This window comes from Chionomys nivalis, chromosome 10 (assembly GCF_950005125.1).
Source record: "Chionomys nivalis chromosome 10, mChiNiv1.1, whole genome shotgun sequence".
Lineage (NCBI taxonomy): Eukaryota > Metazoa > Chordata > Mammalia > Rodentia > Cricetidae > Chionomys > Chionomys nivalis.
The window spans coordinates 61549611-61569932 of record NC_080095.1 but is presented as its reverse complement, the minus strand read 5'-3'; the positions used below and the strand labels follow the sequence as shown (position 1 = coordinate 61569932).

Below are 20322 nucleotides of genomic sequence, written 5' to 3'. Positions count from 1 at the left end.
ACCACTCACTGGCTTAAAATTCAAGCTCTAAAAATGGATGCAAATGCTGGATAGAGCAAACGTCAGAGCCCAGACTCCAGTTGGAGAGCCATCAAGGAAGTAACTATCTGCCATTTTCTTTTGCTTTGTAAACCGTGAGAGGCTCTGCCACCTAGCTTACACTGAGGGAGAAAATTCTTAAAACATGGCGGTAGGTTGCAGTGAACAGTATAGTATAATTCACTCATCATTCATTTTGACCTCTTCTGAGCAAGTCTTCATGCAGAAAGGGATGAATTACACTCGTAGGCACCATTGAGACTGCAGAGATATAATAGTTGGGCTACAGAGCCCTGTCTCCTAAGGTGGTGATTTCATGCAGGGAGACTAGGTCTTTTATAAGCAGGTTGAGAAAGTCATGTTACTTAAAAGGACTCTGGGGGATTTCTGGAATTCAGATTCACTTGTACCTATATCCCATAAATTTGTGCAATTATTATGTATCAGCTACATAAAATAGGAGACTCTGAAAGTGACAGTGGGAGAGGAGAGAAAGCTTTTTGTATTCATTTAATTTTTTATGTAATTTGTAATTTTCATGAAATAGATTAGGCAGAGATATAATGATATAAAGGAATCTAATATATTTTTTACTTTTACTCTCCCTTTAAAGAATTTATTATTTTTTTAAAAAAGAAGAAAACTATCTTTTTTCATTATACATACCAATCCAGGTTCCCACTCCCTTCCTTCATCCCATGCCTTCCCACCCCACCCCCATTCACCCCTCAGACAGAGTAAGTCACATTGCTTTGGGGAAGGTCCAAGGCCTCCCTACTATATCTAGGCTGAGCAAGGTATCCATCCAAAGAGAATAGGCTCCCAAACAGTCAGAAAAGTAAAATAAAATAGTGTTGAATCCAGTGATTGAAAGTTCATTAGATCTGGTAAATAAACAAAAGACTCAATCAATGGTATTGTAAGTAGGTTTGTCAAATACCCACAGTTGCTAGACTTTCTTCTTACTGTGTGATTTCAGCTCATTGCTCCTGCCTATTTATCCCCAAGCTTATTCTTGGCCATCGGGGATCGTAGAGCCTAGATAACAGCCTTCTGTCAATCATTTTCTGCTCAAACATGCTCAACCCAGTTCTATAATTTGCAGGGAAAGGTTTTTACTAAAGAATTTGAAGTGGTAGATGGATCATAAATAATCCCCTTTCCAAAACATGGACTTGAAGATTAGAGGTGTTCATCTTTACTCAGTATTTTAAGTAAAAAAAGGAATGATTAGCATGCCTTCGGGGTGTGTACAGATAGCCGGTGACTGACGGCACAGCCTTGCACTAACTAGTCAACTTGCAAGCATTAGGTCTAGAATGCCAGTATCTTCCTTTGTGTCATTTTTCTGTCAGGGCTGTGGGGTGGACTTGCCTTGCAATGGCCACTTAAATTATTTCAGGAGGTACCTGCCTGTCACAGATGCAACCAGGAGAAAGGAACACACAAGGTTTTCCCGTGGTATCCAAAATGCTTTTTCTGTAGTCCAGGTGGCCTTCAGAGCCCTTACCAGATGCCTGTCCAGACCCATTAAGCCTGGGCACACGTGCTGTTGGGGGGGATGGACTAAGCCTGCCTCACTCCTGAGCGAGGGCTGAAATGAATGGAAAGCTTACAGTTGTGTGCCCGGAAAGAATGCTGAGTGAAGACCACTGGTGTCCCTGAATGGAGTGCTTCACAATTATTCTTAAAGCTGCGAACTGCAGACACTCAGAAACATCAAGTATGCAAAGAGAGTACTTCAAACAATAAACTCTTACTATTTAACAGTATACGGTTTTTTACTCATGTGTTTACCGTTATATTTTCTGAAATCATTTGTCATAATTTGCTTTGAAAATTACCTTTTATCTTCCAGTCCTTTTCTTATGAATAAATAAAATTGCAGTTTCACATTTTCAAAAGAGAATAATATAAAGTTAGTGTTGGTTTTTCTTGATCCATGTCACACTGACCCTTATAGGCTCTTGACTCCTGCTTGCTCTCAACCTTGGCGTGCCATACTCAGCCATAATAAATTAGATTTCCCTACCATGCCATGTTGTTTAGGTACCCACCCTGGACATCCAGTTCCTATGAAACAATCTTTACGTGGGCATTGAAAAACTAGAGACAGAATGAATCGATGAAAGGAATCCAAAAAGTCCTTAGCTATTTCATAAACATTCATTTTTTATTGATAATTTCATACATGAGTACTATAATTACATATGTCTACCCCTGTCTCCAACTCTTGGGTCCTCCCAACTCCCTCTCAAATTTATGATCACTTCTTCAAGTACATATACAGAAATACAAACCACAGAGTCCATTTAGTGTTGCTTGTATGTATTTGACTTTATGACTGACTACTTGGGATTAGATAACCTATCAGGGCACTTGTATCTGAAGAAGAGTGACTGTCTCTCTCTTAGTAGCAGTTGATGAGCTTGTAGCCCATCATTTAGCGGTGGATCTTGTGAGATTTCCCCCATCTATTCCCCATTGACATGTCAGCTGATGTTATCATTGTTCAGGGCTTGTGTAGGTAGCCGTATTGTTGAGATTTTGTGAGTGCAGGTCTCTGTCATATATAGAAGTCACTATCGGGTAGCTGACATCCTAGTCCTCTGGCTCTTACAATCTTTCTGCCCCCTCTTCTGTGATGTATCAGGGTTATATCATAGAAGTAGCAGCTTAGGATAGATACTACACAGTACTCTGAATTTTGATCAGCTGTAAATTTCTGTAAGGGTCTATGCTGCAAAGAAATCTTCTTTGATGAGGATGAGAGATACCGTTATCTGTAGATATAAAGATCGGTATTTAGAATGCAGTTGGGAATTATACTGGTTTAGAAAAGTAGCATTGAATAGAACATGATGAAATAATAAAAAGAACAAAAATGTCCTTAAATCTTAAGCCACCTACAAATGACAACAACATCACAGGAAAGACTTTTTTTCCTTTGCACATGTTCATGCCCTATATGTACTAGGCTGAAGACTCTGCCTACGAACTTACAGCTTACTCATCACTGTGTACCCTGTGCTCTCTCCAGAGCTAGTTTTCATCTGCTTGACAATGCTGCCTTTAGCAGTTAAGCAATCAAGTAACAATTTCCTTGAAACATATCCTCATTGGCTCATTGCTTTCATCACAACCTAGGATTGCTGTACCGTTTTAACCTCACTGGGAAGCTAGAGAAGTTTGTTTTTAAATAAAGTTTCTTTATAAATTTCTTCAAATGGCAGGTTCAAGAGCATAGGCACATTTGCTCCTGAATGTTATCCCATTCTTCACTGATGATCAATTTAGAATGTGTCTGCCCAGGCAAGAATAAACAGAGCAAATGATCTCTTTCTCCCATATGAGCTCTTGAATTTCACTTTGCCCCAGAATGAAAATTGCTTCTTGCCAATAGAGGATTTTTTATGCTGTCATTGGAAAAATGGATTTCCTTTTATCAAACCTGTAACCTTTATATTTATATATATGTTGTTTTTTCTCCTATGGAGCTTTGAGATCAGCTTCCGTAGTTCAGTCTTGTGGCTGGTGCTATTAATATCTGAAGCAGTCATTTGTCACTCCTTAGAGACTGAGCACATGCCTACCGTCTTCAGCCCAAGGAAAACATGCTCTTCCCAAAGGTGACAGATGTACCCAGGAAACTGATCCTTTCCTGTAATTTTTCTAGACGTGCTTCACTGGGTAAGAGTTAGCCATCTTGGTTCTACAGATTTCATTGTTGCACACATTTCCCTGGGGTACTCACTCTCTTTGTGATAACAGTCACGGTAGGGGCCGGGCACTTTAGGAAGCCAGCAAGTTTGCAAAGAAGTTTCTGTCTGTCTGTGGTGATTTCCATCTCTCTTTGCTGTGTTGCCTTTCTTTTCTCTGGCCTTTCACTGATACTTATTGTCTCTCTACCCTGATTATTCCACCCTTGCCATTACTCCCCACCTTTGTCTGCCATCTTTGGGGAAGGGTCCTAGTGTCAAGACCTTTCTTGTTTTTCTTTTTTGACTAAAATCTCATTAGTCAGTCAATATAAAGACAGTTTACCCGATCAGATTCTTTCTTTCCGAGGAGCTATTGAGTATTAATGCCCTGGTGCCTTATACTTCTAGGTTGGAAGTTAGCATTGTGGGTTGTGAAAAAGTCAGATCGATGTGGCTACTTCATTAGCTAAGGTTGTGATTCTGTTTGGTCATGTTTCAGACATCATGAGGTGGAATTATGGAATGCACCGGGAAGTGATATGGTGGTTACTGCCTGTTCTTCTTGTTTGTAAGCTTGCTACGGGTGATTCTGGAATCCACCAAGGGATTTTGGTCCCGGTGTTGTGCACTTCTGTTCTTTTTCCATGGAGAAGTCTAAATACTATTATGATATGACAGCCTCATTGTACTTTGCACAGTTTCTTAGGCTAAAAGTCATCTTGTGTGCGTGTGTACATGTGTGTGCGTGCACATGCAGGTGTGTAAAATATTACTGGTTGGGCCTGGGGATGTAGCTAAGTAGAGTTTTTGTTGAACATGCAGAGAGCCCTAGATTCAATTGTCAGTATTGCAAACAAACAAACAAACAAACAAACAAGAACAAGCTATACTGGTATAGAAAAAAAAGGTGAAGCAGCAAGACAGTTAATATGATGGATAATAGCACAAAACTAGCATTTTAAAAATATTTATTTATTTTGCATACCAACTGCAGTTTTCCCTCCCTCCTCCCCCCATGCTTCCCTTCTACCCCTCCCCCATCCACATCTCTTCCATCTCCATTCAGATGTAGTCTCAATTTTGGTGAAGTCTCTAACTGGATCATTTAAAGCTGTATATAAAGGTCTGTGACCCATATCATATATTAAAAATAATTTGATTCAGGTTACTCTCTTAAAGCAATGGAGTACAGTGTGGTCTGGTCAGCAAAGCATTTCTCAAACCATGGACAGTCCAATGAAAATTAGATGAAAGAATTAAAGGATGAGAAATAAGGTGTAAGGAACAGACAGCAGGTGGCACTGCTGCCTTTTCATTGTCCTTAACCTCGTTTCTTGGGCGCGTATAGCTCCTAGTTAATGGTATTTTTAATCTTATTTGGGAACTCTACCAGGTTGAACAAGTTCATTTATATTAATATTTGTTTTTGGATCTTATATTTACTGGAAGTTGTAACTACAAACCTTACATATATACTTGTGAAGAAGGCACTATGTTTGTTTTCAGATCAATTTTGCATTAAGTAATTTGATAATGACGATCACCTGATTTTTAATGGATTCTGTAAAAAAACATCAATAACCTCGAAGTCTTGATGTTCTTCGATTTGACTAGTTGTTTATTTTCTTCTTAAATGATGATATATGTAGAGCCAAATCTTGTTTGTGGTGATGATTTTGGAGATGTTTGTTTGTTTGTTTATTTATTTATTTATTTATTTATTTTTACCATGTGAACATGCCCATCAAATTTCATGTGAAAAATATCTGGGAAATGTGTTTGTCATAACTTTTCAGAACAGTAATTTTCCCATCTCATTTTCTCTTGAATTATTGATTGCAGTATTTATTTTTTGAGCTATTCTCTAGGATGCCCAAATCCCAGCTTTTCATGTCTCCATAAATCACTTGCCAGATTTTATTGATTCTAGAATTAGCTTATGCATTTCTATCACAAGCTTTACACTGTACAGCACACAGCTGAAGCATATCACACATATATGTTTCTATATGAGAAAGAATTTGGGTGATTTCTTGGTCCCAATGGGGTTTCTTTGTCATGAGAAAAGAAACCTTCATTCTAAGTAGTAGTAATGTAGCAATAACCAGTTAACAGAGCAATCAGAGCACATAAGAACTTCCTTTTTATAAAGTCGAATCATGCTGTCTTTCATTCAGAGTACAATTTTATTATTGTATTGTGGATATATTGAGCCTCATTTTTTTAAATCTGCAAAATAAGAAGTTTGGATAATGAGCTTTTCATTGATACAATTTGGTGATTCAGTGAGAATCACCAGATGGAATATTGTTTATTTCACTTAAAAAGATCTTCTCAGTCTATATATTCCATGCTTTTATACACTATGTGTCTTTGATTATTTTCTAGAACTAAAATGTAGCTGTGTCTTAAGCATTTTATTAGGAGGTTGAGATTTGTAGAATAATAGAAAAGTAATGATAATTACTACATGGCAAATCCAATTTGTAAAGTTGATAAAACCTGGTATAATATATTTACAATTCAAGAAATTCAATGACATTAACTCTAAATTTGACAATGTGTATATTTTGAGAACACTCAAACATGTGATAGAATAGTTTCTCTTTTAGAACTTGTCACTTTGGTCTTTATTAATGACACAAGGGTTAGGGAGAGAAAGCAGATGGCACTCAGTGCACTCTTCTGAGATCCATGTGTGTCAGCACTAAACACTGGCACCATGTTCAAATGCACTCTGAAGACTGGAACTGCTGGCATAAACGATTTCCAGCATTGATGAATTGGAATATGGGTTCTCTGTGTTCAGCCATGTGCTAGATAACTCAGCAAATATCCTAAAGAGAAGCTTAGAAGCAGGCTGTTTTTAGTCACTGGTGAAAAGTTTGGTGCTCAGAGACATGTCATTTCTATGGTTGATCCCAGGTTATTTCTTTTCAGCTATCAAGCCTTTAATATAGGTGTAACCAGGCTTTATTATTTTTAATCTGTGTTGCCCTGGGGGGAAAAATCTAATGTCTCTTGAATGCATTTTCTTATGAAGAAAGCATAATGCTACCTGTATTTTAGAGTGTATGTGAAGAGTAGAGTTGGCACATTTAAAGTAAGGACCCACACAGGCACAAGGTAGGTCTATGATAGTACATCTCCATGGTAAGCTTGCCTGAATTTGGAGTCACCTAGGAGACACACCTCGGGACGTGTCTGTGAAGGCATTCCCAAGAGATGTTTAATGGAGGTGAGAAGATCTACTATAAATGTAAGCAGCAAGACCCCTTTGGACTGAGGTCCTAGATTAAATACAAAAGAGAAAAACGAGAAACATTCGAGTACCACTATTGATCTCTCTCTGCTCCTTGACTGGACACAAATGTGATCAGTCACATCATGCTCCTGTTGTCACACCATCCCTGCCATGCTGAACTATATTGCTTCAAATTGTGAGCCAAAAGCAAGCCTTCTTTAACTTAGCCTTCTCAGGTATTTTTGTTACAATAAGAAAAGTAACCAGGACAAAAACCACAGCACAAGCATATATTTATTGTTATCTGATCATATATACACAATCATAATTACACTAGTATTTGTTTCCCAATGATTTGTTCACTGCAAGGTATTCATTCTATTGATTGTGCAGTTATAAAGGACTGGTCCACATACAGAATTGATACTAAAATTTTTACTTAGTAATTGGCAATGTATTTTCTGGTATTTTAAATATTTTTAAAATTAATATCCAGTTTGAATTTCAAAAGTTTGTTAATTTTCCAATGAAGTAACTCTCTAGCTAACTCTACCTTCTAATTAACCTAGCTCATAAAGTTGAAACATCAGTTACGATGCCCCATTCACCTTTCTTTCTTTCCTTTTTAAAAGAAGATTTTAAAATTCATTTTTTATTTATGTATATGTATGTGTGCCTATGTGAGACTGTGCACCAAGTGTATAAAGATGCCCATGGGGGCCAGAAGGCATTGGGTTCCCTGGAACTGGTGTTACAGATGGTTGTGAGCCATCTAAACCCTGGTCCTCTGCAAGAACTGTAAGTGCTCTTAACCTCTGAGCCATCCTTCCAGCCCATTCCATTCACTTTCCGCCCTTATATGTAGATAATCAGAGACTAGAGGGTAAGATGAAGCTTATTTTGTTCTCCATTGCTTTCCGGTAAGGGTATGCTGAGGGGCACACCCTGTGAAAGAGTAAGGTAGAAATGAACTTAGCACACATCAGTGTAGCTGGCCTACTGCTTCAGCTCAAATAGGTGAGCTTATGATATGGAAGTCAAAAGTTTCAGATTTAGAATCTGGACCTAGCTCTTGGGCCAAGGTAGGCTGGCTGCTTATTGGTCCTGTGGTGTACCACTTTCTCCACCCTTTGGCTCTCTGCCTGGACCACTGCTTCCTGGAAAAATGCAGTTGATTTACTGTTGGTTGTTATCGCTGCCTCCCAGCTTACTCACACTTGTAACTAGTATTCTCCTTGGCTCTGTGTGTTTTAGAATTGCATATTTTTCATTGCAAGTGTGTTTCTAGTGTTAAAATTGTTGTATTTGTATGAATCTGCAAAACTATCATATCAAACTATCTACTTTTACTAACTATCAGTGTGAGAAATATCTGATATAAGAAATTAGTTGGGTCGAAAGGAAAATGTTTCTTTAAAAAATATAGTTAAGTTTGAGGGCAGTCTCGTCTACCTAGTGAATTCCAGGACAGCCAGAGCAAGATACAGTTATGATGATGTTTTATGACAATGTTTTTGTGCATGTGTTTCATTGTATCATGGAGTTTTCTCATCCTCACCTCCACTTTCACAGTCTGTTACTTCTCCTCTCCCTTGTTGGTCCCTGTCCTGTTTTATTTATTTATTTTTTTGGTCAACTTGATACAAGCTAGAGATATCTGGGAAAAGGAGCCTCAACTGATATGATTAAGCAATAACAGGACAGCATTAAAGTTAGGGATTGAGGATTCAGACCTAGAGTTACCTCTTTGGTTCAGTTCTTGTTCACACAATTCAATATAGCTATGTAATAAACATTGGGAATGACCCCTTATCATTATGCATCTTTATAGCAAGTCCTCAAGCAGTGGGTCTCTTGTCCTGTAACCCTTCAGGGAAGATTCCATCTATCTCACTGGACATTATAAAATTAAAAGTTTCTCACTGTGACAAAGTGTCCTTTTATTGGTGGGAACGAGGAGATTGGTATTATTAACTACACAAAGAGCACTAAGGGCTGCGTTTGAAGAGAATTCTGGTTTACTTTGTACCCTTTTACCATCATAGCAAGCTTGAAAATCAACTTAAAGTAAATTACAAGAGAAATACAAGACTTAAGTTGATCAGCCAGAATGACAAGGCTGGTACGAATAGTGACGGGAAAAGACTTTTTTTTTTCTTCTCAAGAATATGTTGCTAGGAGGTGGTACCAGGAGAAGATTCTGGAATGTGAGGGGAGGAGAAGGAAGGCAGAAGTCATCTTCTTTAGAATTTGCAACTATCCCCACATTTTAAGACAGCAGCAGGATGGCCTCTGGGCTAGCAACTCAGGATAATAAGAAGGAGTTTGCCAGGTGCTTAAAGGAAAGACCAGAAAGGATGTCTCCATGCAGAAGGTCTCTCTGACATGGAGACAGTTGTACAGGCACTGGGCCTGGGAGGCTGGAGACATGGTACATTAGTCAGGGTTCTCTAGAGGAACATAACCAATAGAATATATGTGTTGAAAGCGATTTATTAGAGTAGTTTATAGAATGTGGTCTGGCTAGTCCAACAATGGCTATCCCTGGGCAAAACAACCAAGAATCCAGCAGCTGTTGTGTTCAGGAAGTTGGATGTCTCAGTTGGTTGTTGGTTTTTGTTGGAGTCCCAAAGAAGCAGGTTCTAATACAAGTAAAGGAATGCCTAAGCATCAGGGTAGATGAACTTGGCAGTGAGAGTAAGAATGAGCAGACAGAAAAACCAACGGCTTTCTTCTATGTTCTTTTATGTGAGCTGCTCCCAGAAGGTGTGGCTCAGAGTTAGCGTTGGTCTTCTGATTTCAGCTAATGCAGACTTAGGGCAAGTCATCCAACTTTAAATGATTCGGCCAAGAAAATCCTCCACAGGTGTGCTCAGATGCTTGTGTTTTAGTTGCTTATAGATGTAGTCAAGTTGACCAAGATTAGTTACAGACGGTAGTGAAATTGTGGACATGCAGGCTGGCCTCTCAGCCTTCAGTGGTGTTGGTTGGTTGACATCACTTTGCTCAAGCACTTGAGGAAATGTTTGTGAGACACAGCAAGAGTCACACTGTGCATCTTGCCTTAAGTGAAACAGAAAATTGGATGTATATTGAAGGGTACCCATGAATCAGCCAGGCTGATTGCTCACCATGTCTACTCTCTAAGCTTAAAGAAATCTGTCGTCTCCTGAAGGTGATAATGAAGCAGATTACTGTCAGCACATTGGGGATTGAGGATCATTAGTTTTGGTCATGCCTGCATTTACAGCTAAGGGGTTCACACTGTATAAACAGAAGACATATGTTGGGGATTAAAAATTTTAGCGTTTTTTTCTTGAAGAAGACAGCAGAAAGTGGAAAGATCTCCCATACTCTTGGGTAGATAAAATTAACATAGTAAAAAATGGCAATCTTACCAAAAGCAATCTATAGATTCAATGCAATGCCCATCAAAATCCCAGCTAAATTCTTCACAGATGTCAAAAGAACAGTACTCAACTTCATAGGAAAAAGAAAAAAAAACCCCAGAATAGCCAAAACAATCCTGTACAATAAAAGAACTTCCAGAGGCATCACAATCCCTGACTTCAAACTCTACTACAGAGCTACAGTACTGAAAACAGCCTGGTATTGGCATAAAAACAGTCAGGAGGACCAATGGAACCAAATAGAAGACCTGGATATCAATCCACACACCTATGAACACCTGATCTTTGACAAAGAAGCAAAACACATCAAATAGAAAAAAGAAAGCATATTTAGAAAATGGTACTGCCATAACTGGATATTAGTATGTAGAAGAATGAGAATAGATCCATATCTATCACCATGCACAAATCTCAAGTCCAAATGGATCAAAGACCTCAACATAAAGCCAGCCACACTGAACCTCATAGAAGAGAAAGTGGAAAGTATACTTGAATGCAATGTCACAGGAGATCATTTCCTAAACATAACCCCAGTAGCACAGACACTGAGAAAAACAATTAATAAATGGGACCTCCTGAAACTTGAAAAGCTTCTGTAAAGCAAAGGACACAGTCAACAAGACAAAACAGCAGTCTACAGAATGGGAAAAGATCTACACTAACCCCACATCAGAAAGAGGTCTGATCTCCAAAATATACAAAGAACTCAAGAAATTGGTCATCAAAAGAACAAATAATCCAATAAAAAATGGAGTACAGACCTAAACAGAGGACTCTCAACAGAGGAATCTAAAATGGCTGAAAGACACTTAAGGAAATGTTCAACATCCTTAGTCATCAGAGAAATGCAAATCAAAACAACTCTGAGATTCCATCTTACACCTGTAAGAATGGCCAAGATCAAAAACACTGAAGACAACTTATGCTGGAGAGGTTGTGGGGAAAATGGAACACTTCTGGTGGGAATGCAAGCTGGTATAGCCTTTTTGGATGTCAGTGTGGTGATTTCTCAGAAAATTAGGAAACAACTTTCCTCAAGACCCAGTAATACCACTTTTGGATATATATCCAAAGGATGCTCAACCATGCCACAAGGACATGTGCTCAACTATCTTCATAGCAGCATTGTTTGTCATAGCCCAAACTTGAAAATAACCTAAATGCCCCTTGACCGATGAATAGATACGGAAAATATGGTATGTTTACACAATGGAGTACTACACAGCAGAAAAAATAATGACATCTTGAAGTTTGCAGGCAAATGGATTGATCTAGAAAACATTGTTTTGAGTGAGGTAATCCAGACCCAGAATGATAATTACACATGTACTCACTCATCAGTGTTTTTTAAATATAAAGCAAAGAAAACCAGCCCACAAATCACAATTCCAGAGAACCTAGAAAACAATGAAGACTATAAGAGAAACATACATAGATCTAATCTACATAGGTAGTAGAAAAAGACAAGATCTTCTGAGTAAATTGGGAGCATGGGGACCTTGGGAGGGGGTTGAAGGGGAGGAGAGAAGCAGGGAGGGGAGCAGAAAAAAATGTAGAACAATAAAAATCAATAATAAATAAATAAATAAATTAAAAAATTAGCATTTTTTTCCTGGGCTATGAAAGTAGAGTGTGTGGGATAGTAAAACTGGAAAGGTCTAAACAGGTATGAGGAGAATGTGAGAAAGTAGGGATAGGGAAGGGTCAACTAAACAGGGTCTAGGGAAACGCCATCTAGAAACCCACTAAATTACAAGGTAATTAAAGGATGTAATCAATTACATTTCAAATGGAGGTATCCTATGTGAATGAATAATTCTGCTCTCACAAGTCCTGACTAAACAGAATCCCAGTGCCAGGTATGACATTGTCCGTTAAGAGTGGATGAATTATATTACCCTTGCTCCTGGTTACTCGGCAGAACTCTGTGGTAAAACACTATTGGTGAAGACACCATACCCCTGGGATTAATTAATCTAGAACTACACTGGAAGCTTTCACCCCCCTACCCAGCTAGATAGAATTCATAGTCAAGAAGGCACCATGATGGCTGCTGGGAGAGAAAAGGAACCAGTGACTTTCACCCTGCTGTGGATCCTGAATGCTGCAGCACTGACTTACACGCAAGCTTTCCAACTGATATAATTGTGGTATGATTGTTTTCAGGGTACCTGAATTTTAATTGGATTTCTTCGAGGTCTGATAAGACCCATGGTTGTGGATGTCACAGGTCCTACGTTGGAGTTTACTGCTGATATTAAGCTAAATATATATGTACCCAGGATGTCTTCTCAATATTTATATTTATATGCTGTAACTAACATTCGGCCAGGGAGGCTTCTTTTTGCAATGGATACTGGTTAATACACAGACTCACAACTGGTCAAAATGTTAAGAATGGATGGGTGTTGAAGGCTTAGTCCTAAACAGGACATCTGTATTACACCCTCCAGGATTCAGAGAACATCTTGGAAAAGGGAGTGGAAAGAATATGCATGGGGTGGTTATGTCTTCTGGATATGACATGGTCAGTGTAAGCAGGCAAGCAGGCACACACAGCAGTTATGTACATCTGCATGAGATCTGTACAAATAAAGAGAATGAAAGTCGGAGGGCAGCCAGGTAGGAGGAAGATGGGGGTGTGTGTGCAGTAGGAGTTGGAGTGGGCTAAGAAAGGGTAATGGGATGAATACATTACACACCTATATGAAATTGCAAAAAAATAAAAAGCAATAAAAATGTTGGTTGATGGAAACTGCTTGTTTGTGTCCTGGCCACCTAAACCTGAAATAATCATACAGAAACTATATTAATCGCAACACTCCTTGGCTAGCATCTTCCTAGCTAGCTCTTACTTCTTAACCCATTTCTATTATTTTATATTTTACCATGAAGCTCATGGTTTACTGATAAGGTTCTAGGGCCTCAGTCTCCTTCAGTGGCTACATGGCATCTCTCTGACTCCACCTTCTTTCTTCCAGCATTCAGTTTAGTTTTCCTGACTAGCTCTATTCTGCCTTGCCACAGGTCCAAAGCAGCTTCTTTACTAAACAATGGTAATAAAACATGTTCACAGCATACAGAGAGGAAATCCCACATCAAATGTTGGTGTTTTTTGGCATATGTAATGGAGAAATCAAATATTTAGTTAATATGTCAAGGGATTAGAGTCTCCTTTGACACTCATTAATAAAATATTGTGTTTGAAGACTTTATAGTTATCTAAATCTAGGAAGTTACAACATAAGGTTGATAAATACACAGAAGTCATATTTAAATGGGGACAGAGTTCTGATGCATTACGGTGTGATGGGGTGTGGATAATGTATTGCGTATTCCAAAGAGCTAGAAGAAAGGAACTTGATGTCTTTTACCGTGACAAAGTGATATATACTTGAGAAGACATCCCTATCCTGATTTAAACGTTATATATAATGTTTATGTTCATTAAAACATATTTATTTGTTTTGTTTACTAGATTCACGTAAACAATAAATTTCAAACTTCAATAAGCAGACGGATCCTGGGGTTCATTAGCCAGTCAGACTTCCTTCATACACGAGGCTTAAGAGTGCTTCGTACACTTCAGCCTTTGCAGGTAGTCAGTGATTACCACTTCTTTTTACCCACAGACAGAAGCTTTTATGTTTGGCCTTTTTTTGATATTGGTAGCTTAGACTGAATTCTCGGCTTCTGGCATTTGGCTCACACACTGATTTTTTTTTTTTTTTAAATCTTGTGCTTCAAGAGAGCTTGCTTAAAATAAAATATCCAGTCTCTCTTTGTTTTCAGAATGATTGCATCTTGTTATGTAATTAGGATGAATACATGGAATCAGAAGCAAGTGATAAATATTAGGTTCTAACTGTAAACTTTGCTTTTGATAGTAAATGCCTTCCAACTCTTACTTGTCCCCTCTTTACCTTCACCATGCTGTACATGTAGTTATTGGTTGAATTAATGAAGTATCTTTATGATGCTGTGCAAACATGGATGAACTCGCATATGTGAATTCTCTCAGAGACCAGAGCTCCTTTTCAAAGTTATTTAAGACCGCATCCAGTGTGGACCATGCATCAGTTTAAGGAGCTGATCCATCAAGCTGTATATTTGGCACAGAGCTGGCTATGAGTTTGTTAGTTGTCTTTGTAAGAAAAATGATTTTTTTTTAGGTCATAAGTTAGGTCAGTTAGTCATTATAGATTTACTGTACTTCAGATGCTGTTTCCTTAGATTCCATCTGGTTTCCCTCTTGTGCACTTGAAGCTTATTTAGGAATGTGTCGGAACAAGCTGTCTCCCGACGCTGAACTGTGAGCCTTCAGGCCAGGGACTGGGTTGTTCTGGTCAGAGCAGGGCACAGGAGAGAGTGGCCCAGGTAATGAAGGGTGGCTGGGTGATCCTGAGTGTGCTGGCTTTTGGTCTAAACAGCACGGGCTGAGATGTGCCTGCTCCTTTTCAGGATTTTTGCTTTGACTGTCTCTCTGAAGCTATTGCTCTCCTTGTTATGAAGTCTCATTTTCCCTTAGAAAGCCCAGCCTGCAATGTAACTTCCCTACTCCCATTTCTCAAGCGCTCCAATGTAAGTACTTAAAATACAGTTCGTTTTCTTCAGGATTTTGTACTAAATACCTAGAACCTAGAGGAGTTGCTGGCATACCAAAGAGTCATACATTTTTGTTGAATCAGTTTGAGTTGGTACCTTCAACGGGGGATAATTAGATAGCTTAGAGGAGATTCAGATACATAGTGAGATCTTGTCTCAAAAACAAAACAAAATAAAAAGAATAGTAACACGCCACTGATGTACCCCCATAATAACAGATCTAAGTGATTTGATTTTTTTGGGTTTTGGTTGGTTGTTTCTTTGAAGAAGGGCCTTGCAATGTAGGCCAGGTTGGTCTCAACACCCCGTCTGTTTCTCAGCCTCCTGAATGGCTGCAATTACAGATTTTTGCCATCATGCCCCACTGTAAAAGATTTTAAAGCATAGAAAACAGTGAAATATGGTAAGATAATTAAAAAAAGATACATCCTGTAGTGCTGATAGAAGTGACAGACTGGTAAAGACAGCTAAGATTGTAGTTTGAGTGCGTGTTACAGCCTGAGAGATGCTTGACTCCTTTGCTGAGAGATATTTGTGGGTCCCAAGGATCTTGGAACCAGGAAGCAGGAAGATATGTTTCTTATTACAAAATGGATATTCTTGATGATGCTGCATCAAAGCCTTATAAAACACCAGCTTTAGTGCTTTTATTGAACTTGTCTAAAAAACAAAAATCCTTACTGCTCAGTGCCGGCGTAAACAGAAAGAAGTGACTGAGTTCTAACAGTAAAATATCCACTTGAGAAAGATGGTAAATTTGAGACCACTGGAGGCTGAACCTATTTATAACTGTGGGGTGGGGCCTTAATTATTTACCATCATGTGGAGAAGAGAAGGCACTCTGACATGCTGGGACAATTGCACTCGATTTTACCACCCCAAACCAAAGCCACCACCTGCAGGGAAACTTTAGCAGTCCTCTCAGAGGCTCATTCTTGGCTATGTGAGCACCCCAGGAATTTGGTCTTTCAGGGTTCTCATTTTGAAGTGTGGTAAAAGATCCAACTCGTTCTGCTTAGAACTAAAGTGAGTCCGGAACTGTGACTAATTTTTTTTGGTGTCTTTGCGAACCACGAGAAGACAGAGGAGGGAAGGCATTATATTATTTTCTGAGCGCTTATGTTTTAGGAAAACTAGCTGAATGTACGTATGGCTGGTCTCCTTTTCTGGGTGAGGAATCCGAGTTCTGGAGCAGTTCAGGGTTTTGCTCAAGCCTATGCCATGTGTATGGAGTTAGGAGGATCCCAACCAGCCTGAGTGGCTTTGCAGTCCATATGCTTCTGCCTTTCCTTAGAGATTTCCCCCTGGTTTTACGCTTATTTAAATCCCCACAGCAGATTTCTCCTCATATGGCACTTGCGCTGCTACAGCTCTGTAAAATTTAGTTTCATCTCAGTAGACTATGTCCGTCTTAATGAGTAGATGTTTGTGTACTGCCAAAGAACCTGGCAGAATGTCCCCAGCACGTGGTCGATGCTTTACAAATATTTATCGAATAAAATTCGCTATAATTTGACCTGGCTTCCTACTTGATAGAGATCTAAGATGAAATCTATTCTTTCCTAAAGCAATGCTCATGGCTGGCAGTCAAAAAGTGGGGTTTCACTTGAAATTTTCGAATTTCACTTCTATTAATGATGTCTTTTAAAACATGGAGAAAATAATAGCTTGGAAACAGTCTTTCTTTTTCCCTTAAAGTACAGAACAAAATAACACAGAAAGCTTGCAAATAAATTAGCCAAGTTTCTCCTCCTTCAGGAGTCTACAGTAGGGACAGCAACAGGTGATGCCCAACTGTTTACAGCCCGGGCAGTAAGTTCCCACGCCTGGAGAAAGGATTACAGCAGAGTTATGAAAATTTCAGGAGGGGCGAGTTTTAATTTGCAAGGATCAGGGAAGCATTCATGAAGGAGGGGACATCTGACCTAAAACTTAGAAAAATGGACACATTTTGTTAGACTTTGAGGGAAGAACATCCGGACAGAGGAAAGCTTTTGAGAAGAGCCACCGAGGCAGAAGTGACAGAGATACGATTGGCTCAGTCTGCTCAAAGGATGCGCTGGAGGTAGTGAGGAAGACAAGACAGGAAAAGACACTTTGGGATTACATTTGAGGAGGTTAGGGCAAGATATGTCTAAGTGTCTTTCAATGAACAACTCTATGACCGTAGAATTATCTGGTTGCTGTGACAAGGTACTTGGGTTTTATTAAGTAAGAAATAGTGAGTTTCAAAACCATCTTCTGTTGTGACAGTTTATCTCCATCTGATAGTCTTGTAAGTAGCACAGGGTGGCCCAATCAGAACTGCGCTTTGTAAACACAGATTTTCGAAGATTTTTGGTCGCATCTTGTGGCATTGGAAAGGGACTGAACGCTGAAGGAAGCAGCAATGGTATGGATTGGAGAGTTTCAGGTTATAAAACACCACTACTATGAGGGTGTCCATGGGAATGAAAATCCGTGGAAATCTAAAGACTAGTTTTACATGTATTTCCTAGAGACTGATTAATTGTTTGTGATTAATTAATTAATTAATTAATTGTGATTGATTAATTGTTTTTGTGTGTTTTGGAAGCTCTGCTGAAAGAGGAAGAATTTAAACTTAATATCAGGCTTTGGAGGCAAAAGAAGGTTGGAGACATAATGAACCCAGAGACTGGTCACACTGTGGTGCGTTTTCTTGATTCATAATTGATGTGGGAGGGTCTGGTTCATGGTGAGTGGGTCCCCTTCTGGGCTGGGTGGTCTAGGGTGCTATAAGAAAGCAGGCTTTCAGGGTCGGCTCTCACACACCTCTACCACTAGGGACAGATCTATTGTGCTGCCCAGGTGAGGTACAAGGCCACTCTTCTGAGTGCTGCAGCTGGTGAGAGACAGGGACAGCTCTGCTACTCTTGTGACCTCTTGGTTGGTTCTCACATCTGCCTCAGGCATTGATAGGTGGCAGGGGGAGGGGAGGGGGTGGTGGGGAGGTGACAAGTCTCCACCCATGCAGTTGCAGGACAGATGGGTGATGAGGACAGCACTGAGGCTGTGAAATCCAATGCAAGAGGCGGATTAGCCAGAGCAATGCTGGGGAGCTCACCCTGATGGTGAGGACTGGGAGAACCGGCTGGCGAACCAACCCTACAGCAGCTGCTCGTGCCCGGAGCCAGGGTTATGATTTGTCTGGTGCCAACATCCACCCCATCTATTATCTGCCGGAGCACATGAAGAGACCTGATCCGCACACCCAAAGATGCAGGATCTGCAGGATCTCTACAACACAGGGTAACAACAGGCTATCCAAGAAGAATCCTAGTCGAACATTGATAATGTAGCAGAAACCAGAGACCTTGAACTAGATCAACGACTTTGCAATGAACACTGCAAGTAAAGCTATATGGACAACGGGGTTACTGCGTGACTCACTATGTCACACTGCAGCTTCTGTGATGAGATTTTTCATCCCCCTTCTTCCTTTTATTTTTCTTAAATTTTGTCTTATTTTTTGGGGGGGGTGCAGGAGTGGAGGGTGGATGTGAAGGGGCAGGAGAAAGAAATAGGATTAAGATACACGATGTCAAAGATACACAGAATAAATAAAAAGGAAATAAAAAGAATGAAAAAAGAAAAGAAAGACTTTCAATGTGTCCCAGAATTTTTGTTGTGTTGTGTTATCATTTTTATTTCCAGGAATTTAAAAAATTCTTTCTTAATTTCCTCTTTGACCCACTCACTGTTCAGTAATGAGCTCTTTAATCTCCATGAGCTTGCGTATTTGCTAGAGGTCTGCTTGCTGTTTATTTTGTTTTATTGCATTGTGATCAGGCGGAATACAAAGAGGGAGTTCAATCTTTTTGAAATTGTAAAGATTGTTTTGTGTCCCAGGCTGTGGTCTGTTTTAGAGAAGCTCCATGTGCTGCTGAGTAGAAAGTGTGTTCTTTGCTGTTTAGGTGGAATTCTCTGTAGTTCATTTCTGTTAAGTTCATTTGACGTATGATGTCAACTACTTCCGATGTTTCTCTGTATATTTCTTGTCTGGATGGCCTGTCTTTTGTAGAAAATGGGGTTTTGAAATTACCCACTATTATTGGATTGATGTTAGTATGTGTCTTTAAATCCAGGAGTAGATTTTTTAAAAAATGAAATTGTGTGACCCAGAGTTTTTTTGTGTATATGTTTAGTATAGTCATATCTTCTTGGTTAACTGTTCCTTGATTAGCATGAAGGGTCTCTCTTCATCTCTTCTGTTTGGTTTTAGTTTGAAGACTGTTTTGTAAGATATTAGGATAGTAACATCTGCTTGGTTTCTGGTCTCATTTGATTGGAGGATTTTTGTCTATCCATTTACTCTGAGGACGTGCCTATCTTTAAAGCTAAGGTACGTTTCGGCTGAGTGGCAGTGGTACATGCCTTTAATTTCAGCACTCCAGATGCAGAGGCCGGCTTGGTCTACAGAGTGAGTTTCAGGACAGCCAGTTCTACGCAGTAAAACTCTGTCTCAAAAAAACAAAACTAACAAAGCCAAGATGTTTCTTCCTTATTTTTCTTTTAAAAAAACTTATTTTTTAATGATTTTTGGGAATTTCACATATGCACCCCAATCCCACTCATTTCTTAGTCCTTCTAAATCATCCCTTGACTCTTGTAACCTCCCCACAAAAGAAAAGAAAAATTAAAAAGAAATTACCCCGCCCCCCCAACCCAAGCCCCAAAACCAAAAAAGCAGAACATCTCACCGACCCTTCTGGGCAACGACGTGACCTGCTCCTCTCAGTCGCGGCCTTCTCTCACGCCAGTCAGAGCTGCCACCGTACTTGTGCCTCTGCTCCTCCATCTTTCCCGCCTCTCCATCACATACTCATTCACGGTAACAGTATTGGAAGTTGCGGTGTGAGACACAGCATACGCTTTTGCCCAAATAACTTTACTTGCAAACGTTCATTGTCATGAGTCATTGGTCTGGTTCGAGGCCTCTGGCTTCTGCTACGCCGTCAATACTGCACCCTCACCGAGACTCCTCTCCAATGTTCTGCTGTTGTCCAGACTAAGGGAGTTTCTGCAGGACCAAGCCCTTAACAGATTCTAGCAGCTCACAGACGGGGTGGGCTAACTCAAGGCTCTGAATTTGGGCCTGGGAGGTGGCTGAGTTGCTAAGCCTAGGTCTAAGCTCCCTTGCCACCCTCGCCCCTTCCCCACGCCCATGCCCATGCTACGGGGACCAGCTCTTCCTTGCCGCCTTGGTGAGGGGCCGGGCCAGCTCTCCTGCAAGACGAGCTTTCGTACACTCACATCACTGTTGGCACTGCAGGTCAGCAAGGGATGGTACCGAATCTCCCAG

The 20322-nt window shown here is 39.9% G+C and overlaps 1 pseudogene; it reads right to left on the bottom strand.

Moving 5' to 3' along the window:
- The window catches only part of LOC130882280 (ubiquitin domain-containing protein 2-like), a 36515-nt pseudogene extending 16697 nt beyond the window's left edge, over nucleotides 1–19818 (bottom strand).
- Nucleotides 19819–20322: the final 504 nt, after the last annotated feature.